This window comes from Centroberyx affinis, unplaced genomic scaffold, assembly GCF_046629955.1.
Source record: "Centroberyx affinis isolate AG114_WGS23_722 - 3 ecotype Tasmania unplaced genomic scaffold, CSIRO-AGI_Caff_v1 ptg007549l_1, whole genome shotgun sequence".
NCBI lineage: Eukaryota > Metazoa > Chordata > Actinopteri > Beryciformes > Berycidae > Centroberyx > Centroberyx affinis.
In genome coordinates, this window is record NW_027283808.1 from 99,850 (window position 1) to 116,290 (window position 16,441).

A 16,441-nucleotide genomic window follows, 5' to 3' on the forward strand; every position below is an offset into this window, starting at 1 on the left:
CACTTATGGTACTGTAAAGCACTTTGGATAAAAGTGTCTGTCAAATGGCATATGTTATATCTATATGCAGATTGGAGGAGTGACTAAAGGTTGGCCACATTTATCTTCAATAAAACAACCCTAACCCTTCTTAATAAAAAATAAATCAAACTAACAATATGGTGTCCACCTAAATATCCCTTGTTTCATTCAAGGGTCAATAAAACATATTCAAATGATAGAGCAGTTAATTTGAAAAACAATTATCCAACCCCATGTTTCTGTCATGTATATTTCAAAAGTTATGACTGAATACATCTTGGCATATTTAAGTGAAATGATGGAATTAATTGCATTGCTGCCTGTAATGAAAAGGTGCTCAATGGAGCAGTGATGAATTTAAATATTTAAATATTATTAAAATTAATGCAAAATAAAATAATTTACAATATAATTTTTGTGACTACATTTTTTCATTCATTTTCTCTTTACATGGCAGTTAGGAAAAAAACAGGATGTGTATATACACACCTATAAAAACATACACAAACACTATAAATACCTACATACAAATATACTGTATATGCACACATACATTAAACCATTTGCTAACCTCCTTTCTCCCTCAATCTCCCAACCCAGGCCCTCTACTCCTCTAAACGTTAATTCAATAGAAATGTCTTTCAAAAGCTTACCATGGTATTTTAGCTCACTCATTCTAACAATTCATGGTTTAAACTTTAATCTTTAAACTGAGCCTAGTTGTCTGGTTGTAAATCCTGGACAGTCTTTCACCAGACAGACATATAAATAATCTGTGGCAAGATTTGCTGATGCTTGTATGATTGCTGAATGCAAAAAAACAACACTTAATTATTAGGAAATAGTTTGAATTAATTAACACGTTTCCTTTAATATGTATCTTAACAAATATAATGAATTAGGAATCAAATTCTCTTCAACCCTTGAATGCTTGTAATAGGACAATCCCTCCTCCTGTCAGTTGAGGCAGATGAAGGGAAGCTTCAACACCAACCATGTTCTCTGTAGCTCTGCTGCTGCTGCTGGCCGCTGGATCCTGTAAGTCTCTTTGAGGGAGAAACACTAACAGTTTGATCTCAGTACACCAGTTGTTCATTCTTACTACACTGTAAAATATTTAAATATTCAATATGTTTTCCTCCATAGGTGTGAAATGTGAAACGTTGACACAGCCAGCCTCTCTGACTGTCCAGCCAGGTCAACCTCTGACCATCACCTGTCAGGTCTCTTATTCTCTTGATGGCTACTACACAGCTTGGATCAGACAGCCTGCAGGGAAAGGACTGGAGTGGATTGGAATGAAAGTTGGAAGCACATCCTACTACAAAGATTCACTAAAAAACAAGTTTAGTATCTCCTTAGACTCTTCCAGCAACACAGCGACTCTAAACGGACAGAATCTGCAGCCTGAAGACTCTGCTGTGTATTATTGTGCCAGAGTGCCACAGTTAACACAAACCATCAGTAGACCTGTACAAAAACCCCTCAGTCCCTGAACACTTGTAACATGAAGCCACCAGATGAGGCGCTGTAAGTGCAGGGAAAGACATTCACTACATTTCTTTTCTTTGCGTTTTCATTTATTAACTATTTATTTTACAACCTACGCGATAGCCTGGATCAGACAGTCTCCTGGAAAAGGACTGGAGTGGATCGCATATATAGGCACATCTAGTTCTCCTATCCACTACTCCCAGTCAGTCCAGGGCAGATTCACCATCTCCAGAGATGACTCCAGCAGTAAGGTGTATCTACAGATGAACAGTCTGAAGACGGAGGACACAACAGTGTATTACTGTGCCAGAAGAGACACAGTGAGAGACAGTAATAGGAAAGACATACAAAAACTACTTCCTCTATTTAGCTCCACTATTAAGTAGACCCACTTCAATATATAATATGTTTGATTCTATGCAAAGTATACTTCCTGGTTTCTCTGCTATAAAGAGTTCATATCATGCTGTGAATTCAGCTGCCATGCTGGCAGCTGGATCCTGTCCAGTCTCTCTGGATTGTACATCAAATGTCTGTCAGCAGTTTTTCTAGCGCAATGTGACTGGATACTGGATATTTGTTACTAAAAGTTTCTACTTTCCACAGGTGTGAAATGGGAAATCTTGACACAGCCAGCCTCTCTGACTGTCCAGCCAGGTCAACCTCTGACCATCACCTGTCTGGTCTCTTATTCTGTTAGTAGCTATTACACAGCTTGGATCAGACAGCCTGCAGGGAAAGGACTGGAGTGGATTGGAATGGAAGAAAATAATAATTAACATTCAGGTGGTCATGATTACTGATCTCATTCAAATGTAAATATATGTATAAAATATATCCTAGATTCTCTAAATAAATCTTTCCTGACTGATAATAATAGGCCTTCAGATAACATGATTACTGATCTCATTCAAGTCACTCAGTCTATGGAAACATTTTGCTTGATCATTATTTCAAAACCACAGACAATTCTATCTGCAGAAACATAACATTTTTGAAAGCAATTTTTTTTATGATGAATCTTAACTAACAGTAATCAGTAAAGTGCTTTTCTTTCATGTGAGCAATTATTTTGCAAGAGAAGGTGAGATTTAGGGTGTTTTCACACCTATAGTTTGGTTGCTCTGGTCCGAATCAGTTGATGAGTTTGTAAACTTGGAGCGTTTTCCCCTTGGTTCGGTTTCTTTTCACACAAACAAAAATCCAAGCGAACCAAAATGCATCACTACAAACCACGTGAGAACGTTCACTCCGCTTATTGGCAGTGTTGGGAGGGTTACTTTTAAAACGTATTCCACTACAGATTACTGAATACATGCGCTAAAATGTAATTTGTAACGTATTCCATTAGATTACTCAAATTAAGTAACGTATTCTAAATACTTTGGATTACTTTTGGAATACTTCAAAATCGTCTTGCTGAGCCCATTTGTCTGGGTCACTCTGAACGTAGTTAACACTTTCTTAGGAATGACCTTATTACTGTCTTCAGAGGAAAAGTTATGCAAGTATGTAAACACAAATGTGGTATGTTTTGTCCTGCAACTGATACTGTCTGAAGAAAATTGGCATCCACCAGAGAACAAAGTCTTCAGTTTTCCTTTACCCTTTCTTTAATTTCCACAGCATCAGTTAACCGCAGCATCAAGTAGAGTAAAACACATTAGACAAACATTAAAGAAAAAAATAGTAATTTAAAACAAATTTGCTGCGTTTCTACACCACCTAACCTCTTGGATTAAGTCAAGAAACAGCAACCCTGTATAATGTTAACCAAAAATGTAAAATTATGTTATATTACTAGATTTCAGCATTGAGATACTTACATTCATGATTTTGCATAGGCATACTAACCTAAAAAAAACTATTATTGGCAATTGTGAGAAAGTGTGACAAACACAAATGAATGAATGAGGTGCTTGGATCCATAGGGGTGTAAGTAGGTTTTAGTAAGAGCCAAGACAAAAAACTGGATGATGATTGATTCAATTTGTTATTTTCATATATGATGATAATTACTGATAACAATATTTTAGGAGGTGAGGTGATGGTATCACCACCTCAACACTTAGGCTAGAAGGCAGATTTGGAGGTGTGTTGAGGCTCTGGAAACTCTATCTCTATATTCTGCTGAAATCTCAATCATTCTTTACCTGTGGGTCAAATTTAACGCAAATAGTCCCTTTGTACAGTGAACATTCATTCTCCAGTTTCACCAAACAATAATTGAGAGACAAAATCAATCCAGTACTATCCTCCCTCCCTGTGAGGAGGAGTCAATGCAAAACTTAGATGTCTTCCATCTCTACTTATCTGACTGCAGAGAGGATGACAGAGAACAGTGGCCACACAGTTTAACATGATGGGCTATAGGACAGGACTGCTGCTTTTAACTATCTGCTGGGCAGGTGAAGCTTTTGACTAATCTTGATTTGACGTTGTCTTCATTAAAGTTACTAACTTAATGCATGTGATGGTTTTCTTTGTTGTCTTGACAGGTGTTGATGGTCAGACTCTGACAGAATCTGAACCAGTGGTTAAAAAACCTGCAGAATCCCACAGATTGACCTGTACAGCCTCTGGATTCACATTCAGCGGCTACTGGATCAACTGGATCAGACAGGCTCCTGGAAAAGGACTGGAGTGGGTTGCCACTATCAGCAACGGTGGTGGCAGCATCTACTACTCTCAGTCAGTCCAAGGCCGGTTCACCATCTCCAGAGACAACAGCAGACAGCAGGTGTATCTCCAGATGAACAGTCTGAAGACTGAAGACTCTGCTGTTTATTATTGTGCTCGATTTCCACAGTGACTGGAGTTGGTTGAGCAGCTGTACAAAATCCTACAGTACTCATCCTTACTGGGCTGTTAGACCCCCCTCTGTTTCACATGATTCATTTCTGTGCTTCAAGTATATGGAAATTATATGTCAATATCTTTGTATGTACAGACATACTCAGGTATCTGTCTGAGTAGCATTGAACTATGACTGTGTTTTAAATGAAGACTTCCTGAGAGAGCAAGAACTAAGAATTACATTATATAAGAGCAGAATACATCAAATTAATAAAATAATGTGTTTGTTCCATGACACAGCTTAATGGACACAGTTCAGAGACCGTCACTGAACAATAAACAATAAAACACTTAAATAAAAAAAAATTTGAAAATCATCATTATCAATTCATTACAAAACCGCCAAAGCCAATACAACACTCTGGTTGCTGAAATCATCACCCAAAAAAGAATTTCAACCACAACCATCTCTGTATTATGGCAGTGATTCTCAACCTTTTTCACATCAAGGACCCTTATTCAGTCCACGTTAGAGCCACAGACCCCCATCTGATGAGATCTTGTCTCTCGAAGCCAAATCTGAGATTTTTTTTATTGTCATATATGATTTTGTCCAGAACTCCATGACTGTCTGTATTGCAGGTAGAGAGATAACAGAGAAACTATGATCAGAACAGTCATTCTTCTACATTCTCTAACTGTGTTAACTTCTGGTAAATTAAATAATGCTGAAGTTTAACAATTCATCAGTTTGCTGGGGACCCCCTGGAACCCCCTCAAGGACCCCTGGTGGTCCCGGGACCGCACGTTGAGAACCACTGTATTATGGGGAATCACAAGTGAATTACATTCTGTTGAAGTAGAAAATGTTACAGTTCCTCTTTCAAAACATTAGAGGGCAGTCAGTGCAAAGTCTCTCCATCTCTATAATGAGACGTTCAGCTCCGGTTTTCTCATTCATTTTAACTGACTGATACTGGAACCAAGTGGATATGAGCTGGCTGTTAAATACTCATACTGGTCATGGTAAAGGCCATACATTGGAAGTAGTGATAAGTTGTAAACTTTCTCACATTTTGTAAAACTCAAACAGACAGATGGTTTGATATTCAATTTCAGTCAATGAAAGACACTGACTAAGTCTGGACCAGTGGTTAAAAATCCTGGAGAATCCCACGAACAGACCTGCACATGTTCTGGGTTCAGTGGCCATTATTAGAATACCTGGCTCAGACTGGCTCCTGGTTAAGGACTGGAGTAGGTTTTTAAGTGTTTATTTTTTTTTATTAATGCACAAAGATAAACAAACACTTGAAACACACAAACCATTATTCAAAAATGTAATGTTGTTTCTAGGTGGCAGGTCAACACGAGGATTTAGGCCAATGTTCATTCAGTTCAGTCTTGATCTCTCTGATCTTTACTTATCACCACAACATCTGACTGGTAAAGATGCAAATATCGACACTGAACCACAATCCCCACCCATTCCATCTGTATAACATATACCCTTTGCTCTCTCAGTCTCCACATTAGCTTCGCCGGTTGCAGACTCCCACCATAAGAATTGTAGAAAGTGTCTTCCTCTCGGCTCTCATTTCAGGTGAGTGAAGTGCACTTGTCTGTATCCAGTGGAGGAAAGAGGAGAGGAGCTTTGATTGTCTGCTGGCTTCCCATCATCTAAACTCTGTGTCTTTTTCAGCTGCTCAGAGCCAGTCCCTCACCTCCTCAGAGCCGGTGGTCAAGAGAGCTGGAGAATCAGTCACACTGTCCTGTAAAGTGGACAGACTTTCTCTTGCTTGGCTGCATTGCATTCGTCAGAAACCAGGGAGAGGATTGGAATGGATTGGGCGCATTAATGATGGAACTGGAACAATATTTGCCCAAACTCTCCAAGGCCAGTTTACCATCACCAGACAGTTCCCAAAATGCAGTGTACTTAAAGGTGACGAGTCTGAAACCTGAAGACTCTGCAGTTTATTATTGTGCTCGAGAGCCACAGTGACACAGGAGCCTGCAAAGCTGTACAAAAACTGATCCACACTGATCTCTGTTTGAGAAGCACTGGAGCATGTCAGGGCTTTACAGTTTTTTCTGATTGCTTAGGCACTATCTTTGAAACTATAGGCTATTTTTGCAAAACTCTACACACTAACCACAAAACCTTACACCAAACCAGCAAAACATTATATCTCTTGCAAAAGCAAACAATTCTTGCAAAACTCTTCAAACTCTTTTAAAAATTGTGTTTTTGCGTCAATACAGTACAAACAAACCATCATTTGAAGAAGCACACGAAGCACCAACTACGCACTGATAGTATAAATGAAAAACATTTATGGCTTTTGCTTTTTCTGTGTGCAGGGCATAGCAGTTGGCAATAAAGTTTTGTCATACATGTAGTAAACACACATACATCCAAATGTGTAAAGTATGGATGTGTATTCCGAACATAACACACTATGAATACAAATAAGGGGAGTTTTTTTTTTTTCTTCTCAAAATGTTCTACAGTAACACTCAAACAACAAAAGCGCAGTAGAAGAAAACAAAAACATTTGTGCTAGAAACAGAACAGAACAGAAAAAAATAGGCTATCTGGCCAGAAGTTTACAGTGTTGCTAGAAGTGTGTAAATTACAAACTGAGTGTAAAGCAGTGAGTTGTGTTTACAGTTTTGCAAAAAGTGTGTTATAAAATTACAAACTGAGTGTAAAGCAGAGAATGTGCATTCAGTTTGGCACACTTGGTAAATGCATTGGCTACAAGTGTTAGTTTTTTCTGAATGCCTAAACACTGATAGTGATTCTTGAAGCACTATCTCTGAAACCATTAACACTTGTAGCCAATGCATTTACCAAGTGTGCCAAACTGAATGCACGTTCTCTGCTTTACACTCAGTTTGTAATTTTATAACACACTTTTTGCAAAACTGTAAACACAACTCACTGCTTTACACTCAGTTTGCAATTTACTGTAATACGTAACAAATTTCTAGCAACACTGTAAACTTATGGCCAGACCCACAAAGAAGGCGATATTTAGCCTAATTTTTTTCTGTTCTTTTTTTTCTAGCACAAATGTTTTTGTTTTCTTCTACTGCGCTTTTGTTGTTTGAGGAGTGTTACTGTAGAACATTTTGAGAAAAAAAAAAAACTTTTTCCACTTATTTGTATTGATAGTGTGTTATGTTCGGAATACACATCCATACTTTACACATTTGGATACCTGTGTGTATACTACATGTATGACAAAACTTTATTGCAAACTGCTATGCCCTGCACACAGAAAAAGCAAAAGCCACAAGTGTGCTCTGAGAGCTCTCAACTGAGCAAATACATTTATTTGGCCTTTATTTAACATAGTTTCACTTTCTTACAGGGTCATAACAAAGAACATATTATTTCTAGTTTTGGTCTTATTTGATAGAAAGTACAGCTTATTACGTCTTGTTAGTGTACCATAAAATAACGTGCGACCAATAATTGTATATAATTTGTTTAATGTAAAGCTAATACTTAACTTAATTAACTTCTAATTAGCATGTAACACATGGTCAATAAAAAAAAAAATCTAGCCTGAATCCTATCACTTTATCCTCATATCCTACCAAACTCTTTTCTGATATCCTATAGAAATCTTAAGCTATTTAAAGAAGTAGTATAGCCTTGGCTATAATGTTATTACAATATCAGTCAGGACATTTTATTACATTATTGGTCAAGTTATTACATTATTGGGTTTTATTACATTTTCGATCAAGTTAAGTGCAAATTTGATTACATTTTCAGGCGTTATTACATTTTCAGGAAATTATTACATTATTGGGTGCTACAGGGCCCTCTCTGGCTGCTCCAGCAGCAGGACCCTGTCACGTGGTCCGGGGGACTTTCTTGGCCTGCTGCAAAAGGTGGAAGTGACGTTGATTTTTTAAAATCTATGAACGTGAAGGAAGTAGAAGGACTTTCAGAAAATCGACAATATTTAAAATTAATTAATTAATTAATTTACTTTATACATCAAAATGTCAATTGCTGTGCTGCTGACCTTTCACTCACCCTGGGATATGCTACAGCTAGAGAAGGTCTCTATATCTGTAAAATTGATCCCCCGGCACTTTACGGTCTGGTCTGGAATGTAAGCTGCTGTCCCATTTCAATGTACCATTTAAATGCCAATAAAGAAAATAAACTTGGTCACCTTGTATGATTTATTGTCCACTTACATCCGCTTCACATTACAGGTCCAGTACCATGTAAATACATATGGATTATATTGAATTCTAGAAAATAGACCCACTTCATTTTACAGGTCCGGTACCATGTAAATGAATTACTATTGAATTCTAGAAAATAAACCCACTTCAATTTACAGGTCCGGTACTATGTAAATACATATGAATTACTACTGAATTCTAGAGAGTAGACCCGCTTCAATTTGGGGGTGTTGCGTTCCAGTCCAAAGTGGCACATGTGTTGGGGATTGTGTCTGTCTCTGTTTTTGCCCCAATTCTGGCTGTCCTGATTGGTCCATTTGAATGCTGTCTAGTCCAATCCTGATGCTCCACACCCATGATGGGATAATTGGGGGTCCAATCAAAGACTCTGCTGCGTGTATAAAACGCCACCCTTCTCATTCAGGAGCAGAACTCTCCCTTTCCCTTTATTTGGAAACGGACTGTGCATGTTAACTTGTTGGCACTCTTCTGAACTTTTGTGTTCAGGTGGGAAAAGGGCAAGGTAAGACAGGATACCCTGTACATTCTCACATAGTCATATGCTGTTAAACGCACTAGGTTAGAGGTGGGTGCCACCCTCTGTAAATTTTGGATTAAGCCATTTTTGAATAGGCAGAATAGGATTTCTTTTTGCTTTTCTTTTATCAGAGAGACCTACTAGCCAGAATGTTTTGTTTTATTGATTTTGTTCCTTTGGCACCACCTTCAGTCCTTTTCCCCTCTCTGTCTCTTTTTGTCATAATTGTGTAAATGCTGTAAATAATCACTGTGCACTACTTGTAATTGTTCTGCTACCATTGTGAATAAACTTCACTCTTGATTCATTTGAAATCTACAAGATTTGTCTTGTCATATCTGTTTCTCCATTGTTGGTTGTTGTGTTACTGTTCCTGCACCCCTAGACCATTCTCAGGGACGTGACAAAACATATGAACGCATGATGTTGTATAATTTTTATTTCATTTTTTTTGGTAATGAACATACATTCATACATTGTTAGTAATTAACAGTGCAATAACTAAATGTTAAATTAGTCCAATAAGACAATAACTGGACTAACTTACTAACATTTAAGATCAAATAATGCAGCCACGTTATTGTGTAAACATTTTTTTTTTGTTAACATCTAATTAGGAATAGTTTTAGGGACCTGTAAAATGAAGGGTTACCAGAACTTCCCCAACAAAGCCACATCAGCAGGATTCTAACATTATGTGGAACCTTCTATGTGTGGGCCAGGCTGTCCACTCTCTTATGTGTGCATAAGAGAGTGGACAGTGCAATCAAAGAGATACATGAACTCAAGACTAGTCTGGAGTTTGCTCATGGAAAACTGGAGAGTCAGGACAAAGTGCTACGTGAGAATGTAAAAAAACTGAAACAACTGGAGGAAGATCTGGCAAAATCTGTTGAGTTCCTTGATGGGATTGAGAGAAAAATTGACTATTTGGAAAATCAATCACGGAGGAACAATATAATTATTGACGGTGTCCCTGAGGATAAAGGTGAAAATTGGGAAAAGTCAGAAATTAAAGTACAAGAGATACTGGGAAAGAAATTGGGCTTGAATGTAAAGGATATTGAAATAGAACGGGCCCATAGAGTCGGGAAGTTTGATGAAAGCAGGCCGAGGCAGATCATAGTCAAACTCCTACGTTACAAGGACAAACAGATGATACAATCACAGGCAAAGAAACTCAAAGGTACACGGATTTACATTAATGAAGACTACTCCGACCTTATCAAGAAGAAAAGGAAGGAGTTGATGCCTGAGCTGCGGGCCGCATGGGAGAGAGGTGATTCTGCAGTGCTGAGGTACGACAAGTTGATCATCAAACCCAGAAAAGGTTCCTGAACTATGTACATCTGACTTCTGACTTTCTCATCCTAAATAATGACATTGGGACCTTTAAAGCTCCGAAATAAAGGCTTGGTAATTGCACATGTGAACATTTGTAGCATAAGGAATAAGATACATGACTTAAATGATTTGGTGCTTGTTAATTCAATTAATATATTGGCAGTATCAGAGACTCATTTGGATTCATCTATTAAGAATTCAGAATTATTGGTTAACGGTTTCTCACTTTTCAGGAGGGATAGAAATATACATGGTGGGGGGGTTGCAATTTTTGTACAAAACCACCTTCCTGTTAAATTATGTTCTGATTTCATGCTGAAGGATGTAGAAGCATTGTGGATTCAGGTACATCTACCCCACCTGAAACCAATCGTGGTGGGCTGCTGCTATAGACCTCCTGATGCTGATGCCGACTATCTTGCCCTATTATGTGAAATGATTGACAGAGTCTCAGACGTGAACAGTGAAATATACTTGCTTGGTGATATGAATAGAGACTGGATAGCCAGTAACTGTCCAAGGAAGAAAAAAATATCATCATTAATAAGTGCTTGTAATATATCACAAATTGTTTCCTCACCAACTAGAATCTTTACCAATCAAGCAGGCCATACTTCCTCTACATGTATTGATCATATATATACCAATGTACCTGAGCTATGCTCTAATACAGTCTCTGTACCTGTAGGTTTTAGTGACCACAATTTGGTTGCTTTCAGCAGGAAGGCCAAAATTCCTAAAGCAAGAGCAAAAGTTGTATATAGACGATCATACAAAATATTTTCTAGTGATCACTTTGTGGAGGAGGTTAGAAATGTTGATTGGAATGGTGTATATAATGCTGATGATCCAGAGGTTTCCTTAACTGCTTTCATGAATATATTTATGGAAATTGTCAACAGACATGCACCTATGAAAAAGTTCACAGCTAAAACTAAATCAGCCCAATGGATTGACTCATCTCTAAAGCAGTTAATGAAACATAGGGACAAATTTAAATTGGTGGCAGTTAAATCAGGTTTACTGGAGGACAGATTAAAATACTGTAAACTGAGAAACCAAGTAACTAAACTGAACAAAAGTAAGAAGAAGGAATATTATAGGCAAAGAATTGACAGTGTCAAACACGATGGTAAAAAACTTTGGAACATCTTGAATGAAATCATGGGAAGAAAGGAAAATGCATGTGCATCTTTTGTTGAATCAGATGGTATATTTCTAACTAAGCCCCAAGAGATTGCCAACAATTTGAATATGTTTTTTATCAATAAGGTGAACAATCTGAGGCAGGGTCTAGGAGGTACTGATACTAACCCTTGTGAACTGATATGTAATGAAATAATGGATGGTAAAAATTGTATGTTTCAATTCAAGTGTGTAGAGGATAGAGATGTCAAGATATTGTTGAAGACTCTTCCTGAATATGGCAGTGCAGGCACTGATAATCTAGACAATAAGGTATTAAATATTGCTGCTGATTACATTTCGGGTCCTTTAAGTCACATTGTGAATAGATGTCTGTTATGTGGGGTATATCCTAGACTGTGGAAGGAGGGAAAAATTATTCCATTACTTAAGGATAACAAGTTACCTTTTAGTGGGCCTAATAGTAGACCTATAAGTATTCTTCCTGCACTTAGCAAGGTTATGGAAAGGATTATCCATGTTCAGGTCCAAGATTACTTTAACAATAATAACTTGATTACCAAATATCAACATGCATACAGAAAAGGTTACTCGACTTGTACAGCTCTTATACAAATGACTGATGATTGGTTGAGGGGGATTGCTGACTTTAAAATAGCAGGAGCAGTTATGTTAGATTTCAGTGCCGCATTTGATGTCATTGATCATGACATTTTAATTGACAAGCTGAAGTGTTATGGTTTTAGCCAAGCTGCAACTACCTTGATGAAGAGTTATCTTTCCTTTAGAACTAATGATTAAATCATTAAGGAGCTACGGTAGTTTATCAGATTGCAGTAGTTTAATATGCGGTATACCCCAAGGAAGTTGTCTGGGACCACTTCTGTTCTCAATTTTTATTAATGATCTGCCCCTAGCTGTGAATAATGCAGGTATAACAATGTATGCAGACGATTCTACTGTGTATTATGCAGCAACGACATGTCAAGACTTAAATCAAGTTTTATCTAGTGAGTTAAATATAGTATATGACTGGATTAAAACAAATAAATTAGTCCTAAATATATCCAAATGTAAAGGTATTGTTTTTGGGTCACGATATAAATTGATCTCTAAGCCTAAACTGGAGCTATCCATATCTGGTGAACCCATAAAACAGGTGGATAAAGCTAAATTGCTGGGCCTAGTCCTTGATAGTCATCTATCATGGACTGAGCACATCAATACAGTTGTCAGTAAAATGGGCCGAGGCATTGCAGTTACAAGAAAATGTTCTCCTTATGTACAATCACACATGCTGGGTCAAGTGTCTAAATCATTAATTTTGAGCCACTTGGACTATTGTTCAATAGTATGGTCGTCTGCATCCAAAACTAATCTTGCAAAATTACAAGTCATTCTAGCCTTTCTTGGCTCACCATTGAGCAAAGGATTTTTTCAACCATGGCCACATTTTTTAGCTGTATTATTAACTTAAAAAAACCCGTATTTTTATTTGACCAAATAATTTATTGCAATAACACACATAAACACAACACCAGATTTGCCAGTAATGGTCATATTGTGGTTCCCAGCCTAAGGACTAACTCAAAAAACTGTCATTTACAGAGCCATAACATACTGGAACAGTTTACCTTTCAAAATTCGTTTAATTAAAAATAAATTATCCTTTAAAAAGGACATGCAGAGGCATCTGCTGGCCTGTAGATGAGTGGGAAAAAGTAGAAGGTATACTTGTGCGTGTGTTTACAATATTGTGTGTTTCCACAAGTAGTGTAATCTTTTCCTTGTCTTTTGTCTTTTAAAATAAAAATATTTTCAATATATTGATTTATTTAGTATTCTACTTTTAATGTATGTAGGCTACAGTGTACCCAATATTGAACTGAAATGACTGAATGTAATTCCTTTTTTCAATCTTTCTTCTTTATTTTCTTTTTTTTTGTTTAAATTTTACATATACATAAGTTTAGTATTTTATTAATGTAAATTGATGAAATTGGATGTTTTACATGTAATGTAATGTAGTGTAATATATTGTATGTAAGGTGTGGACCCCAGGAAGACTAGCTGATTGCCAAGGCATTCAGCTAAGGGGGATCCTTAAAATAAACAAATAAACAAATAAACAAACGTGTGGCCATTCCCCTACCAGGCACCTCCAACCATCGATAGAAATATACTATCCAGTCAAATCTACTACCTCCAATGAGCAGCTTCCAGAGGGATACAATCTGCGTACCCAGTAATCCACCTGATATGCAGCAGCAGACCAAAGGTAAGTCTCAGAATACCAATGGCCCATTTCAGTCAGGACAATTCACATATTGATATAAATGACATGTACAAATGGTTATGACACTAAAAAAAAAATCAGCCACCAAAACACGTGCTACAATTATGTGCCGTTTCCTCAGCACAGAAAGTAATGCATCTGTGAACAATATGGTACAGTGGAACCTGCCTGGGCCAGCTTGGCCAATGGCTTACGCAACTAGTGGCCCATCTCTCTATGTGAGCCTCACCCTTAAATGCTTACGCTGCCCTTCTCATTTGACCTGTGTAAGTTCAGCAGCTGCAGAGCAGAGCGCTCTCAAATGAACATTGAACAAGAAGCGCACTTGCAGTATCTTGAATTAAGGGAAATATTCTATGTCACTTAATGTACCTAGCACAATAAGGCAGATTTAGAGGTATGTTGAGGCTCTGGAAACTCTATCTCTATATTCTGCTGAAATCTCAATCATTCTTTACCTGTGGGTCAAATTTAATCCAAATAGTCCCTTTGTCTGTTAACATTCATTCTACAGTTTCACCAAACAATAACTGAGAGGCCAATCCAGTACTATCCTCCCTCCCTATGAGGAGGAGTCAATGCAAAACTTAGATGTCTTCCATCTCTACTTATCTGACTGCAGAGAGGATGACAATGAACAGTGGCCACACAGTTTAACATGATGGACACACACACACACACACACACACACACACACAAACCTACTCGCAGCAAAAATGAACAAAGAATTGCATTCCAAGTATAGAACACATCATACTTCTCAAATGATAATTTCTTCCATTTTATTGTTTTACATGAATTTGACTATATATGTATATCTATATACACTACCGTTCAAAAGTTTGGGGTCACATTGAAATGTCCTTATTTTTGAAGGAAAAGCACTGTACTTTTCAATGAAGATAACTTTAAACTAGTCTTAACTTTAAAGAAATACACTCTATACATTGCTAATGTGGTAAATGACTATTCTAGCTGCAAATGTCTGGTTTTTGGTGCAATATCTACATAGGTGTATAGAGGCCCATTTCCAGCAACTATCACTCCAGTGTTCTAATGGTACAATGTGTTTGCTCATTGGCTCAGAAGGCTAATTGATGATTAGAAAACCCTTTTGCAATCATGTTCACACATCTGAAAACAGTTTAGCTCGTTACAGAAGCTACAAAACTGACCTTCCTTTGAGCAGATTGAGTTTCTGGAGCATCACATTTGTGGGGTCAATTAAACGCTCAAAATGGCCAGAAAAAGAGAACTTTCATCTGAAACTCGACAGTCTATTCTTGTTCTTAGAAATGAAGGCTATTCCATGCGAGAAATTGCTAAGAAATTGAAGATTTCCTACAACGGTGTGTACTACTCCCTTCAGAGGACAGCACAAACAGGCTCTAACCAGAGTAGAAAAAGAAGTGGGAGGCCGCGTTGCACAACTGAGCAAGAAGATAAGTACATTAGAGTCTCTAGTTTGAGAAACAGACGCCTCACAGGTCCCCAACTGGCATCTTCATTAAATAGTACCCGCAAAACACCAGTGTCAACATCTACAGTGAAGAGGCGGCTGCGGGATTCTGGGCTTCAGGGCAGAGTGGCAAAGAAAAAGCCATATCTGAGACTGGCCAATAAAAGAAAAAGATTAAGATGGGCAAAAGAACACAGACATTGGACAGAGGAAGACTGGAAAAAAGTGTTGTGGACGGATGAATCCAAGTTTGAGGTGTTTGGATCACAAAGAAGGACGTTTGTGAGACGCAGAACAAATGAAAAGATGCTGGAAGAATGCCTGACGCCATCTGTTAAGCATGGTGGAGGTAATGTGATGGTCTGGGGTTGCTTTGGTGCTGGTAAGGTGGGAGATTTGTACAGGGTAAAAGGGATTCTGAATAAGGAAGGCTATCACTCCATTTTGCAACGCCATGCCATACCCAGTGGACAGCGCTTGATTGGAGCCAATTTCATCCTACAACAGGACAATGACCCTAAACACACCTCCAAATTGTGCAAGAACTATTTAGAGCAGAAGCAGGCAGCTGGTATTCTATCGGTAATGGAGTGGCCAGCGCAGTCACCAGATCTGAACCCCATTGAGCTGTTGTGGGAGCAGCTTGACCGTATGGTACGCAAGAAGTGCCCATCCAACCAATCCAACTTGTGGGAGCTGCTTCTGGAAGCGTGGGGTGCAATTTCTCCAGATTACCTCAACAAATTAACAGCTAGAATGCCAAAGGTCTGCAATGCTGTAATTGCTGCAAATGGAGGATTCTTTGACGAAAGCAAAGTTTGATGTAAAAAAAATCTTATTTCAAATACAAATCATTATTTCTAACCTTGTCAATGTCTTGACTCTATTTTCTATTCATTTCACAACGTATGGTGGTGAATAAGTGTGACTTTTCATGGAAAACACAAAATTGTTTGGGTGACCCCAAACTTTTGAACGGTAGTGTATATATATATATATATATATATATATATATATATATATATATATATATGTTTTTAGGAAGTTAAAGTGGTTGCCAGATTGCACAAAGTGTAATTAGGAACTTCTTTTCACACAATCTATTATTTTTCACCATTACTTTCATAATTTT

General features: G+C 37.7%; 1 protein-coding gene across 1 annotated transcript in view; it reads left to right on the plus strand.

Annotated features, from left to right (window-relative positions):
* LOC139639667 (uncharacterized) overlaps window positions 1-16,441 on the plus strand; it is a 184,954-nt gene that overhangs the window by 99,339 nt on the left and 69,174 nt on the right. The gene's annotated exons all lie outside the window — the stretch shown is intronic.